Below are 13,069 nucleotides of genomic sequence, written 5' to 3'. Positions count from 1 at the left end.
GAAAGGCGCCCCCTCTTCTGTCCATAACTGGAAGGAGAGGTTCTTCAACGTCCGATGCCCAACCTTAGAGCTAGGGTTACCCCCTTGGGGTTCTCTGAGGGATTCGCCCGTCGGGCCTTAGCTGGGAAGGGACGACCTCGAGGCCTCAAAAAAACTCGAGGCCTATCAAGCTCCCCTCCCCGAACTTCTGAGGGAGCAACTTTTGTTCAACGTCGGCCTGAGCCCCTTAACCCTGCCGGTATCTCTCCCTTTTTGTTTCTTTTTTCTTCTTCTCTCTTCTTTCTTTTTTTTCTTTTTTTTTTTGGGTACTTCCCCTTCTTCTTGTTCCATCTCGAAGCCATGCTGATCTTCTTTTATCGCAGACATGGATGCAAGCATGGCTTGGAGGTTAGCCCAGGGTCTCAAGACCCACAAAGAAAGGACGCCTCAACTTCGGGTCGGTGAAGAAAGCCAGGACAGAGGGGACAAGCTCGCCGTGCCTGCTCCGACGCCCTCGCCATCGAAGTTCCTTCGATGCCAACCTGAAGTCCCCCGAACCCTTTCACAGAGCCCCCCGATCGAGGGTCCCGTTGCGAAGGTTCTTCCCGAGGGGGCGCCTGGGTCAAAGGGAGGAAGAGAAAGAAGACCCTAGCCCAGAGGAGTCGCAGTCACAGGGCTACCGCCGAGGGGGTCGGTGGCTCCGAGGAAGACCTGGGGGAGAATCCCTTCAACAATAGGGACTTGATAAAGAGGCTGGTCGAAGGGTGCATCCTGCCCGAGGTCGTCGAGAGGATCATCCTTGTGATCTCGAGCTGCGGGTCTGGGACTCTCTGGGATCGTTCCTCGAAGTAGGATAACTCGCCTTTTTCCTCCCTCCTGCTTCTTCAACTTAGTCTTGAGCTCTCATATCAACTCCCCGACCTTTCTTGCAGATTGGGCATTAGCTCATCGCCAACGATGAGGTGGCGAAGATCGCCAAGAGGGAGGCAGCTCGGGCAGAAGAAGGTGCCTAACCGGGGCCACCCATCTTAAGGAGAAGATCGCCGAGGTCCTGAGCTTTCAGGAGGTGCTGGAAAAGGAGGGACAAACCTCATCCGATCTGAGGACTATCTTGGAGGAGGAGAGAGGGAAGGCTGAGGTCGAGGTCTCCGCATTGAGGGTGTAGGTTTTCGAGTGGAAGGAGCAGGCTTCCGAATTGAAGGAGTAGGTTTTCGAGCTGAAAGTGCGGATTCCATCCCTGATCTCGAGGCAAGGGCTCGAGCAGTGGAGGAGTTCAAAGGCTCCTCCGAGATGGAAGATCTGAAGGTCAGTTCGGTCAGGATGCCTTCATCAAGGGGTTCGAGCTCTGCCAAGAGAAGGTGGCTGGGAGGTTTCCGAATTGGATCTGGCTTCCTGAATGAGGCATCCGATGGTGAAGCCGGACCATCTGAAGTCTCCGTCGATCCTCTTCCAGTCGGGACCTCATCGACTGCTGTGGCCACCGCTGACGATCTTCCGAGGATGCCGACCCCCTCTACTTGTACCCCAAGGTCCGGAACCTCTAGTTTTTATTTTTTCTTTATGGTGATTGTTCCTTCGTTCTCTTGTACTTGAAGTTTATTTGATCAATGAAGCCGGATTTGTCTTTACGGAGGATCCCCCCCTCTCTTTTTTTGTATCTTTTTTTCTTTTTATCTTCTGGCATTAATTTGAGTCGTAGGCTCTTGTCCTCCAACGATAGTGTCCTGCCGAAGCTCTTCCCCTGCGGAGGTATTTCCTTGAAGTCGATGATACGAGACCTTCAAAAGAAAGTTCTTCAGTTGACAAGAAAATCAAGAGGCTGGAAGACAACTTTGCCGGCTGAAGGAGAGCCATTCAGAGGTCACCGCGAAGGCTACTCATTTTGGAACCTCCACAGGAAAAGTCTCATGGAATACACCAAAAGGAAAGCCGACTTCATCACGGAGCTTGAGGAACTCCAAAATGTGCCAGCGACCGGTCGTGGACTCAGGCTTCTAAGATCAGCTCTCTTAAAGTCAAGCTGACAGCCGCACGGGAGAAGATCGTCAGTTGGAAGGGAGCTCGTCCCGACTCTCAGTCCAGACTGACCATGATCAAGACTGGTCAAAGAGGTTCTCCGACCTTCAAAAATAGCTGCGGGACACCGAGGTGACTTACGACACCCATCGAGTTGGTGGAGCAGACAAGTAGAGGACTATCGAAGGAGGCTCCAGACGGTGACTGACGAAGTTGCCCACCTTCAAAGGCGGTTGTCCGAGAGAGTCCAGCTTGTCCCTGCACAAGGTTCTGATGAGCTTTGCTCCTTAAGGGGGACTACGGCAGAACTGTCCATAGCCCTTGGGTGGGAGGAAGTTGAAGTACGATGGCTAAAGTTCAGCTGGTCCACGAGCAGCAGGCAGTCAAGGACATCGAGGTGGAGTCCGAGGTCTTGAGGAGGAGGCTTCGAGAGTCAGAGGATGAGCGCCGACGATTCCACCGGATGTTCTAGGATATACTGCTGAAAAAGATGGAGCTAGAAGAAGAAGTCAAAAATTTGAGACAATCCATAGCGGGGGCTGGAACTGAGAGCTCGAAATCGAAAGAAACTGGGCTTCCTTAGAGCCTCTTTTCCTTTTCTTCTTCTTTATCTTTTTTTGTTTGGCCTTTAAGGCTTTGTAATGAGTACTTCACCAATGAAATAGAAATAAAATTATCTGTTACCTTATCTATTCTGGTATTAAATGGTCGTTTACCAAACTCTATTTGTCTTATGTCTTGTTCTGCACCGATGGAGTTCATAATTCCTCGTCGGTTCTAGCTTTGAGTCGTCGTTTGCTGAACTTCTTTTGTCTTCCATCTTGTTCTATACCAATGCAGTTTGAAGGTTCCTAGTCGTTGCCATATCGATTTGCCTTTAGGGACCAAAAATTTTCGACAGGGGTTTTCTCTTCTGTCGAGACAAAGTCCCTTGTGCTTTTGATGTAGTTCATTTTTTACCTATCGCTGGTGTAGTTCGTCACTTTTTCTTTTCGCTTCCTCCTTTCTTCTGTGTTTGAGTGAGGATCTTTCTCTGCTCTTGACAGGATCGTGAGAGTGTAAAGGAGTCATTGGGGAAGCTTTCCTCCTTGTCGATCAACCGAGTCTCTGCTTGCGTCGGGATGAGGTCCTCCCCTTATTTCCGACAGTCGATTTCAGCTCGTGTTAGGACGAAGTTCTCCTCCTGTTCCTAACAAGGCTGTGGGGGCACGTAAGGGCCGTTGTAAGGGCCTCTCCCTCCATCCGGTCTTTAAGAAATCGGACCTTCGACTTTGCTCATGTTAGGATGAGATTCTCCTCCTGTTTCTAACAAGGCTGTGGGGGCACATAAGGACCATTGTAAGGGCCTCTCCCCCCATCCGATCTTTAAAAAATTAGGCCTTCGACTTTGCTCATGTTAGGAGGAGATTCTCCTCCTGTTCCTAACAAGGCTGTGGGGCACATAAGGGCCGTTGTAAGGGCCTCTCCCCCCATCCGATCTTTAGAAAATCGGGCCTTCAACTTTGCTCATGTTAGGATGAGGTTCTCCTCCTGTTCCTAACAAGGCTGTGGGGGCACATAAGGGCCGTTGTAAGGGCCTCTCCCCCCATCCGGTCTTTAGGAAACTGGACCTTCGTCTTTGCTCATGTTAGGATGAGGTTCTTCTCCTATTCCTAATAAGGTTGTGGGGGCACATAAGGGCCGTTGTAAGGGCCTCTCCTCCCATCCGATCTTTAGGAAACCGGGCCTTCGACTTTGCTCATGTTAAGACAAGGTTCTCCTCCTATTCCTAATGCGCTTAATTTTATTTGTATGGGGGAGTTATTTTCTATCTTTATAAGCTCATACCAAAAGAAAAAAAAATGTATAAATATGAAAAGAATTCTCATTCAGGGCAAAGTTATTCATAGATTTTTAGAACCCTATAGCCGCGGAAGGTCTGCTCCCCGTCGGAGTCCCCTTGAGACAGAGTTGATAATCCCAATTGGAGGCCGATCTTCTGGCTACTCCTCCCTCTTTGGCGGTTCCGACTGTGGTAGGGCCCTAGGCTGATCTTGTCTTCCTTCAGGTCGGTGTCGAATGAACCTGTCGAGCCGATCTCGTCTGATGAGCTTCTCGATCTCATCTCAGAGTTGAATACATTCCTCCGTATCGTGGCTGTGGTCACGATGATAGAGGTAGAATTTATTCGGGTTGCACTTTCCGAGGTGCGAGCGCATCCTCTTTGGCCTTGGGAGCTGCTCCCTAACCTCCATCAGTACTTGAGTTTTTGATGCGTTGAGAGGGACGTAGTTGTGGAATCTTCTGGGAGGAGAGCCTCGCCGAACTCGATGGTCTGGGCTTCTCTGTTTACGAGTTCGGAGAGGAGTCCGGACGTGCCTATGTCCGGGAGGAGTTTGAGAACATGGTCGAGCTTCACTCGGCCCTTTTTCGACTGTGGGCTTACTCGAGTCTCCCGCTTGCCGCTCTCTTGTGGTCTCCTCGTCCTTCATCTTGAAGGCTTCTTCTGCTCAGGCATATCCTTCAGCCCGAGTCAGCAAATCAGCAAAATTCCTGGGATACTTCTTTTCCAGGGAGAACAGAAGGTCGTTCTTTTGAAGGCCGCCTTTCAGAGTGGCCATCGCGACCGATTGGTCCAAGTTCCAGACCTCCAATGCAGTGACGTTGAAACGATTGACGTAAGCTCGGATGGACTCCCCCTCCCTCTGCTTGATGTTGATGAGGGACTCCGAACCCCTCCGGGGATGCCGGCTGCTAACAAAATGAGCCGCAAACTGGTGGCTCATCTGATCAAAGAAAAAGATGGTACCCGACTTCAATGTCGAGTACCAGTTCTTTACTGCTCCCTTCAGGGTGGATGGAAAAGCTCGGCACAGGATGGCGTCCGACGTGCCATGGAGTAGCATCATTTTTCAGAAGGCCTCCAGGTGGTCGACTGGGTCTGAAGTCCCATCGTAGCTTTCAAATTGAGGGAGCTTGAAGTTTGGCGGGATCGGTTCCTACATGATCATTTGAGAGAAGGGAGGGTCAGTACAGATATCTTCACCATAAGTAGGGGGAGCATGAAGGAGTTCCTCGATCCGTCGGTTCATCTCCTGGAGCCTTCAATCCAGGAAGTCCTCTCGACTGTGGGTCTCGAGGGTCTTCAAGCAGAATGGAGGTAGAGATCTTTCAGGAGTAGAATCATGATCAGACTGAGGGCTCTCCACCCTCGGATTTATCTTTCCGGGAAAGATGGGGCAACTGGCCCAAGTGGCCCACCCAACCGTCAAATTTTGGAATTCCGATGACGTTCTCTCCAACTGCATCGACGCTTGCGGCTGTTGTTGCTGTTGCATGGCCTGCACTGCTTCAGTGAGGCCTCTGACCTGCTGAACCAGCAGGTCGAATTGCTCTGCGCTGACCACCATCATCGGAGGAGGAGGAGGAGCCTGGGAGACTGGAGGTGAGGTCGAAACCTGAGATCTGACCGCAGAGGCTGTGGATCGCTTGGTGGATGCTCTGCAGGGAGGCATTGGGTGAAGATTTAGTAGAGGAAGGAGAAGAAGATGTCAGAGAAGATGACTGGAATCAGTCCTGTTGAGCACTCCTTTAAGAACAAGGGTACCACGAAGACACAGGCCCTTCTTCTAGCGTCAATTCTGTTGGTGCAAAAATCCATCGGCATCGGAGAAGCTGGAGCTAGGATGACTGCGGCCGCCGTCGGGACCTGCAAAGAAAGTCTAAACCAGAGTTGGAGGTGCTCTGGCAAGACCCTCCGATGCTCAAATCAGTTCTCTGCCTCAACAAAAATGGAGTGCTCGAATGGAAATTTTAGTAGAGTTTTGAGATAGAGATTAGAGCTTAGAGAATAATGTATCGAGGGTCTCCTTTTTATAGGCGAAGGGCATAATAGATTGATAGCGACGTTTGTAACCGCCTGGTAGTAGGCCGTTCAGGATCATAAGGAGTTTGTTGCAGAGAGTAGTGGCGTCAGGGGCTGCTCAGAGCCACATGGAGCTTGTTGCGGGGAGTGGAGTGGTGTCTATTGTCGTGACTTGCCAGAGAGTGGTGGAGCCGTATGAAATCCATTGCAGGGAGTGGAGCAGGGTGGCGGCTCTTGTCGTGGCTTGTCAGAGAGTTCGGATCCATCGGTCGAAGCTCGGCTAGGATGCCTGATGAAGCAGAGCGGCTCTTCACATCATCATTCTGGGAGAGGCCCGGATGTTCTGAGGTCGCTGATATTTCAGGCGAAAGTCATCTGCTGTAGGAGCTCGGATGAAAGCTTTCTGTTGGTGAAGTCCAGTTTTATACGAAACCCGGCAGTAGGTCGACCGGCAGTGGATTTCGGATGGCGTTGGAGAGGGTCACCCACTGGGGGGGTCTGGAGAGTTCTGAGGAAACCCGATCAGCGCTGTTGAAGTCTGACTGACATTATTTGAGGTCGATGGCTGGGGAGGTACGGCAGACGTCAGGGGCGATTGGTTGTTGGGGAAGCCCCGGCTGTTAGAACCCGTCTGTCGTAGAAGTTCGTCCGACATCTATTCACTACAGAAGTTCGGTCGGAGTCTGATTCCCGTAGAAGTTCGGATGGGGATCGTTTATTAAAGAAGCTCGGCTGAAGCCTGCCTGCAACAGGAGTCCGAAAGAGATTCGTTCATAATAGAAGCTCGGATAGAGGCTTACAGTAGAGATCCGACGTGGACCGCTCGTAGTAAAAATTCAGAGTAGGTCATTTGTAATAGAAGCTCGAAGTAGATCATTTGTAGCGGGAGTCTGGATGAAGTCTACCTGCAATAGAAATTCGGGGCAGAGGTCTGGCTCCCGTAGGAGCTCGGATGAAATCAAAAAGGTGGTCGACCATCGTAGAAATATAGGTGGACTCGGATTGCTGTAGAAATCTATCCTTGGGGAAGTTCGGCCGTGGACGAAGTCTGAAAAGTTCGGATTAGAATCTGTCATGGCTGGAAGAGATCTGGAAGAGGTCTGGAGAACGGTCGATCATTGTAGAAGGTCGGTAGATAGTGAAGCCCGGAGAGCATTTGAAGCAGTCCGGTGGATGACTGAAGAAGTTCGTCATTGGAGAAGTCTAGAAGGGTGTTATTATAGCTCAGACAGTTGGGGGAGTTTAGAAAAGCATCGCACCAGGTCGAAAATTCGGCTGCCGGAGAAATCCGAAAAAGATGCCGCACAAAGTCGGAGGGATCTCGGGAGAGTTGGCCTCTTATGAACTTCGGCTGGGGGTATTTTATACCCAACACTTTTGGTCCTCAATCTCCATCAAGATCTAGGATTGAGGGACAGTCAGAGAGGTGTAGCTATCAAACTACTGGCCGACGGGCTCCTCGATTTGTAGCTCTTTTGTAGTTGGGAAAATCTTTTGGCTCCAACTATCCAAGGATCTTTCATACCCCTCTTCTTGTTGGAAGTCTTCTTTTCTTCTGCCTACTTGCACACCACCAGCGTTTCTTCTCTCTGGGCATACTTTTGGGCTCAGACCAGCAGGTCGGCATAGTCTTTTGGAAGAGTTTTATTAAGGGAGAAGCTAAGGTGCTTATTCTGCAATCCTTACTTGAGTACCGGCATTGCCACTGACTCATCAAGGTTGTGCACCTATAACATGATGGCTTTTGAAGCATGCAACATAGTTATGCAGTGACTCATCTTCTTCTTATCAGAGAGAGAAAAGGCTGTTGAAATTTTTTGATTGAGCTTGATTGCTGTCAAAGTGAATAATGAATAGCCTATCAAGCTACTTGAATGAATAGATGGACCTAGGTTTGAGTCGACTTCTAAGGATAGCTGAGAAGGTGAGGCAAAGGAGGGCATTTGAGTTACCTTATAGCATCATGAGAGTCTTATAACCCTCTAGATGATCGAGGGGGTGTCGTGGAGCTATCATACAACTCCAGCTAAGGTGCTTTGAACTGATTCGGATTTGGTTCGCTTAGAATGGTCTAAGAGAAAGGAGATTGAGAATTAAAGTTGAGGTCATCATTGCTCCGGTGAGGTCCACTCTGGACTTCACCAAGATAGTGCTTGAAGGAACAGTCTCGCCATGATGTCCTAGGCCTGGGGGAGTAGTCCATGGTTGAATCTCCAATGAAGGAACAGTCTCTTAACTGAGCCTCCTCTCACAAGCTCTGATGGGAGCAGGACCGAGCCGTAGGGGCAAGGGAATGACGAGTGTCACCAGGGTGTGGATATTGGGCTCTGAGAGCCAGATCATCGATTGTGATAGGAAGAAGTTGCTTGAGGATTTAGCTCTCTCGTGCTGTTGTTGCTCCGCCACTTCTTGGAGCCACTGCATGGTGTTGGTCAGCACCTAGGTCTGGTGAGCTAGGATATCGAGCGGTGGTGGGTCTATTATGGCCAAAGGTTGCATCTCAATGGACCACAGGCAACACTACTCTAGCTAAGATAGATTGTTGATGGGAGGTGGTGGAGTTACGTGCTTTTGTTTGCTCTATACTCTTTTTCCTCTCAAAGGGGACTAGAGCCTTCTTCTAGCACTAATCTGTTACGACAAATCTTTGGTCGGATGCTGACATGATGGGAGTAGGACACCGTTTGAGATTGAGATGGAGAAAATCTGCAAGAGAAGTCCGCACTCACCAGGGACTTTTCAGTCAGGGACCCTTCGATACCTAAGTGAGCCGGAGCTTGAGAACAGTAGAGAAAAAAGAGAGAGGATGTGAAAGAGTGGAGTGTTTTTATCCTTTTCTTTCCTGTTCAACTTGCTTACTTGAGGGTCCCCTTCGTACTTTTCTTATCAAGAGGTAGAGTCATAGGCTATTAGTCTAAATCTGAAGGTTTGTTAGGCCTGATTCTTTAGATCATTTGACCATATTCTAACTATTTGTTGGGAAGGAATTCCGCCCACTAACCATCGGATCAAGATTGTTAGTTATGGATGTCCATTGCGGGCTTCACCCATGTGGCAAGTTAGTTGGCGGTCTGACATGGGTGCAGGGTCGAGATTTCAGACCCGCATATGATGCAACTCCACTAAGTTAACTTGGACGCACCCCAAGGAGAAGGGTCATTCCGGTCAATAGGTTGCCTTCACAACATGTATTACGGCTTTGCATACACTAAAATAATATATATATAGAAATATAAAGATTTAAATAATCAAAATCCCAAATAGCTGAAATTTTAGCGTATACATATATAATCTTCCTTGATATTCTCTAATATCAGCTGAAATTTTTTTTCTAATATTCCTTAATAGCATCAATCAATCAAGAATATCTAAGGAGCCTTGCTGGATGCACAGGGCCACCCTTTGCGGATTGCGTAAAAAGGAAGACTTTTCAATGGCCAAGAGATTCCCAAATCTTTCCAACCATCTTTATTTAGGACTCTCCAACACCGACAAAGGGATTATGGTTCATGTTTGCAGTTTATAGATCAGCCACTTAGATAATGGAGATTCAAAAAGGGACAGAAAGGACCAGGCAATACTTATAATTGTTTTCCAAGAAAAAAATGGGAAAAGATAGGACTAACAAGCAACAGTATCACAGAGGCTATCCACCTTTATTTGTAGCAATGAAGGACACAGCATTTCCAAAAGCTCAAAGCCTTTGAATCTTTGTCATCAGAAGCAGAGCCACATTCCATTTTCGAAAGGAAGAAGTCTTCTATACCTTCTGGATACTCATATTTCGTATCAATAAGTTGAGAACCATTCATAGAAAAGCAACCTGAGAGGCCCTTTATTGAGACGTGTTGCGGCCAATCGCCTCGTCGCCCGATCGCCGGGAAGCGTGCACCTGCAAAAGGAAGTCCGCACTGACCGGAGGCGGCTCCGGCGGGGACCCTCCGACGGTCAAGTCAGAGAGGTGACTGGGCAACAGTAAAATGCAGACAGAGAGCTCTGAGAGGGAGAGAGAGAGAGAGAGAGAGGAGCGAGCCTGCGTATGTGGGAGAGAAGGGCGGATCGACCCTTTGCACTGTTGCCTTCCCCGGTATATATAGTGGAGCACGGTATGGCGCCGTCATTAATGGCGCGGACAAGTGAGGAACTGTCAACTCACTGTAGACTGCCAGAGCCGTCGCGGAAATGTCATGTCGCCGTGTGGCCGTCTAGTCACCAGGGTTGACCTCGCTCTCGGCGGGACAATGCCCCTGGGGAACTGTGCCGAATGTCCGTGTCAGAGTTGACAAGGTCTGGCGGCTGTACGGCGATGGGAGGAGACGGCCGACCCTTGGTCGGTGGCCAGCAGAGTGGCGTCGGGTTCCTCCGTCAGTCGGCGAGTTTCATGTGAGTCGGCCTCTGGGTCTGGTCAGTCGGGAAGGATACGCCCGACATACCTCCAGTCGGCGATTGGGCCATTGAAAAGCCGTCGGTAGCGTCCGTTAGTCGGTCACCCCCGGCTTTCAGTCGGAGACGGTCGGTCGGGCCGCCAGCCGGTCGGGCCCTCCGATAGTCGGTCGGTCGGTCGGTGGGTTTCCCCCAACAGTTGCCCCCCTCCACTCCTAAGTCGGGTGATGAGCTGGCGACTAGGAGTGGATTTGTCGTGCGCGAGGATCCGACCGTACCGCCGATTGATACGGTGTTCGGCGCCCTGTACATATCGAGAGGTTTACTGGCGCCCGACATCCAGTCGGCGCCAGGCGTCTCGTCCCATCAGCATCAGGTGTCGGTCGGCGCCAGACGTCCGCCGTGCCGGATGTCCCGCTGGTGTCAGCGATAAAATCGGTGCCAGGTGGCATGTCCCATCGGGAAGTGGAACCGTCATGTCCCATTGGGAAGTGGAACCGTCGTGTCCCATCGGGAAGACAAACGTCGCGTCCCGCCGCGACACGTGGCGTGTGGCCATCGGTTCGCGTTCGGTGGAGCGGATGGAGGCGACGTGGCGCAATCTGAAGGGGGGTGCGTCGAACCGTCGGACCGTTTGACGGCCCTGATGACGCCACGCGGCGAAATCTGGGGAGTCTTTGCTGTGCGTGCCTTCATCTCGACCGTTGGGGAGCACTATATATACAAAGTTACCCCCACATGGTTTTTTACCCCTCTCATTTTTACAGTCGAGACTCTGCCCGCTTGAGCCTCCGCTCCAGGTACTTCTCCGCTCTGTCTCCCCTTTGCGACTCTTTCCTTCCAAGGGCTAGAGTAGCCTTCCTCTTTCTTTTTCCTTTCTTCCTTGCCATTTCTTTGAGCTCATGGCTAGGACGTCCCCACGAGGTAGTCGGTCGGGAGAGCCGACCGAAGACACTCAGTTGTCCCCGGAGGTGGAGGCTTCTTCACTTTCGGGGCCGAACGTCGATCGGCTCCGGGAGCAGTACTGCGTCCCGGAGCAGATTCGGCTGTTCGCCCCTGGCGTCGATGGTCGGGTTAATAGCCCGCCCGAGGGTCAGGTGGCCTTCTATCTGGAGGATCTCCGGGCCGGCCTTCGATTCTCGATTCCGGAGTTCGTCCGGAACGTTCTGGACTATTACGGGTTATGCCCGGCACAACTTGCGCCGAACTCGGTTCGGCTGATAGTCAGCTTCGCCCTCCTGTGTCGGCTTTTGCCGACCGAACCTCGGATCTCTCTTTTCCGAGTCTTCTTTGTCCTCCGCCCTCACCCTAAAGCCCGAGGGTGGTGGTATTTCATTCCTCGGAAAGGGCTCTCTTTCATTACTGGTCTTCCAACATCCATTCACGGATGGAAGAACCAGTTCTTCTTCACGTCGTCCTCTGCCCCTTGGGGGTTTCCAGTCCGTTGGGGGAACCCCCGAACCGATCCAAATGAGAACAGTCGGGTGGAGGTCGACGATCGGGAGGACTTCCATCGGCTAAAGGATATCTCGGTGCCGAAGCAGAGCGAGCTCGTCACCGAGCAGGCCTTGTACGACGCCGGCCTTAGCCCGGTCCCCCGTTTAGGTCGGTTTGCATTCTCCCGACGTCTTCATTTTCTTTTCTGTCTTCTTCTTTAGCTCTAACCTTTCGTCGTCTTTTTCAGATATGCCGCCGAGGACGCGACTGTCGGCAGCCGACATACGTCAGCACGCCGTGAGGAAGAGGCCGGCGGCCGGTGCGGACCGTCACAGCCTCCCAAGAGGCCCCGCGTGGTTCCGCCGAGCGAACCACCCGGTCGGAGGCGGAGCCGGTGATCGCACTGTCGGTGCCGACAGTGCTTGTTGATGTCCCGTCCGAGGGACCGTCAGTCGGGGTTGCTGCTTCGCCCGACCGTCGAGCGGCCGACTCTGCCGGGGGCACGCCGACCGCCCAGCAGATTCCGGAGGTTCGGGAGGAAGTCCGCGAACCTGGGCTGCCGACGCATGCCACCGCCGCGCCGTCTGCCGAGACTCGGTCGGGCTCGAGCTTGCCGTCTATCTCCGACGTCAGGGCCTGGACGGCAAGCCGAGGTAAGGCCCCAATGGCGTCGGGTGACGAAGGTCGATCGGCGGGTGGGTCGGCCGACTTTCCGCTTCCCGAGGGTGCGTCGGGCCTGGCCAACCACGACTTGGCCAGGAGACTATGCCAAGCACTCCTCCTTCCTGCCGACATCGAAGCGATGAAGAACCAGCGTGTCTCCGACATGCTGTCGTCCTTCTATCCGATGATGATCCGGGTAAGCTCCCTTTCCCTCTGCTTTTAATCGTAGCATCGCAAGTCCGGCTTACTAACAGTCGGCTCTTTTTTTGTGCAGCTGGTCTTCAACATATCCGAGCTGGAGGCCGGATATCGGAAGTTTGGGGACATGCGCGCGGCCTAGAGAGATAAGGTCGCGGGCCTCGAAGCCGAGAAGGCCATCCTTCTCGACCAATTTCAACAGTCGGTCGACCGGGAGAACCGACTCGAGGGGGAGGTCTCCCGATTTTCGGAGGAGATCTCCGGACTCAAGGAGGCCAAGGCGTCGCTGGAGTCGGAGCTCAAATCGGCGAAGGATGACACGGCCAAGAAGTCCCGGGCCATCCGTCGGCTCCGACACGAGCGAGACAGCGTCGGCAAAGAGTTGGAGGGCGAGCGCGAGCAACTTCGGGCGAGTCTCGAGAACCTCGCCAAGGCTGAAGAGGGTCATGCCGCCGCTCAGGCCGACGCAGACGTTGCCAAAGCCGAATCAGAGTCGGCGAAGTTGGCTTTGGGTCGGGCGGTCGAGGTCTTCCGGGACTCAGAGGAGTA

The sequence above is a fragment of the Elaeis guineensis genome, chromosome 8 (assembly GCF_000442705.2).
Source record: "Elaeis guineensis isolate ETL-2024a chromosome 8, EG11, whole genome shotgun sequence".
NCBI lineage: Eukaryota > Viridiplantae > Streptophyta > Magnoliopsida > Arecales > Arecaceae > Elaeis > Elaeis guineensis.
This window is presented reverse-complemented; position numbering follows the sequence as displayed.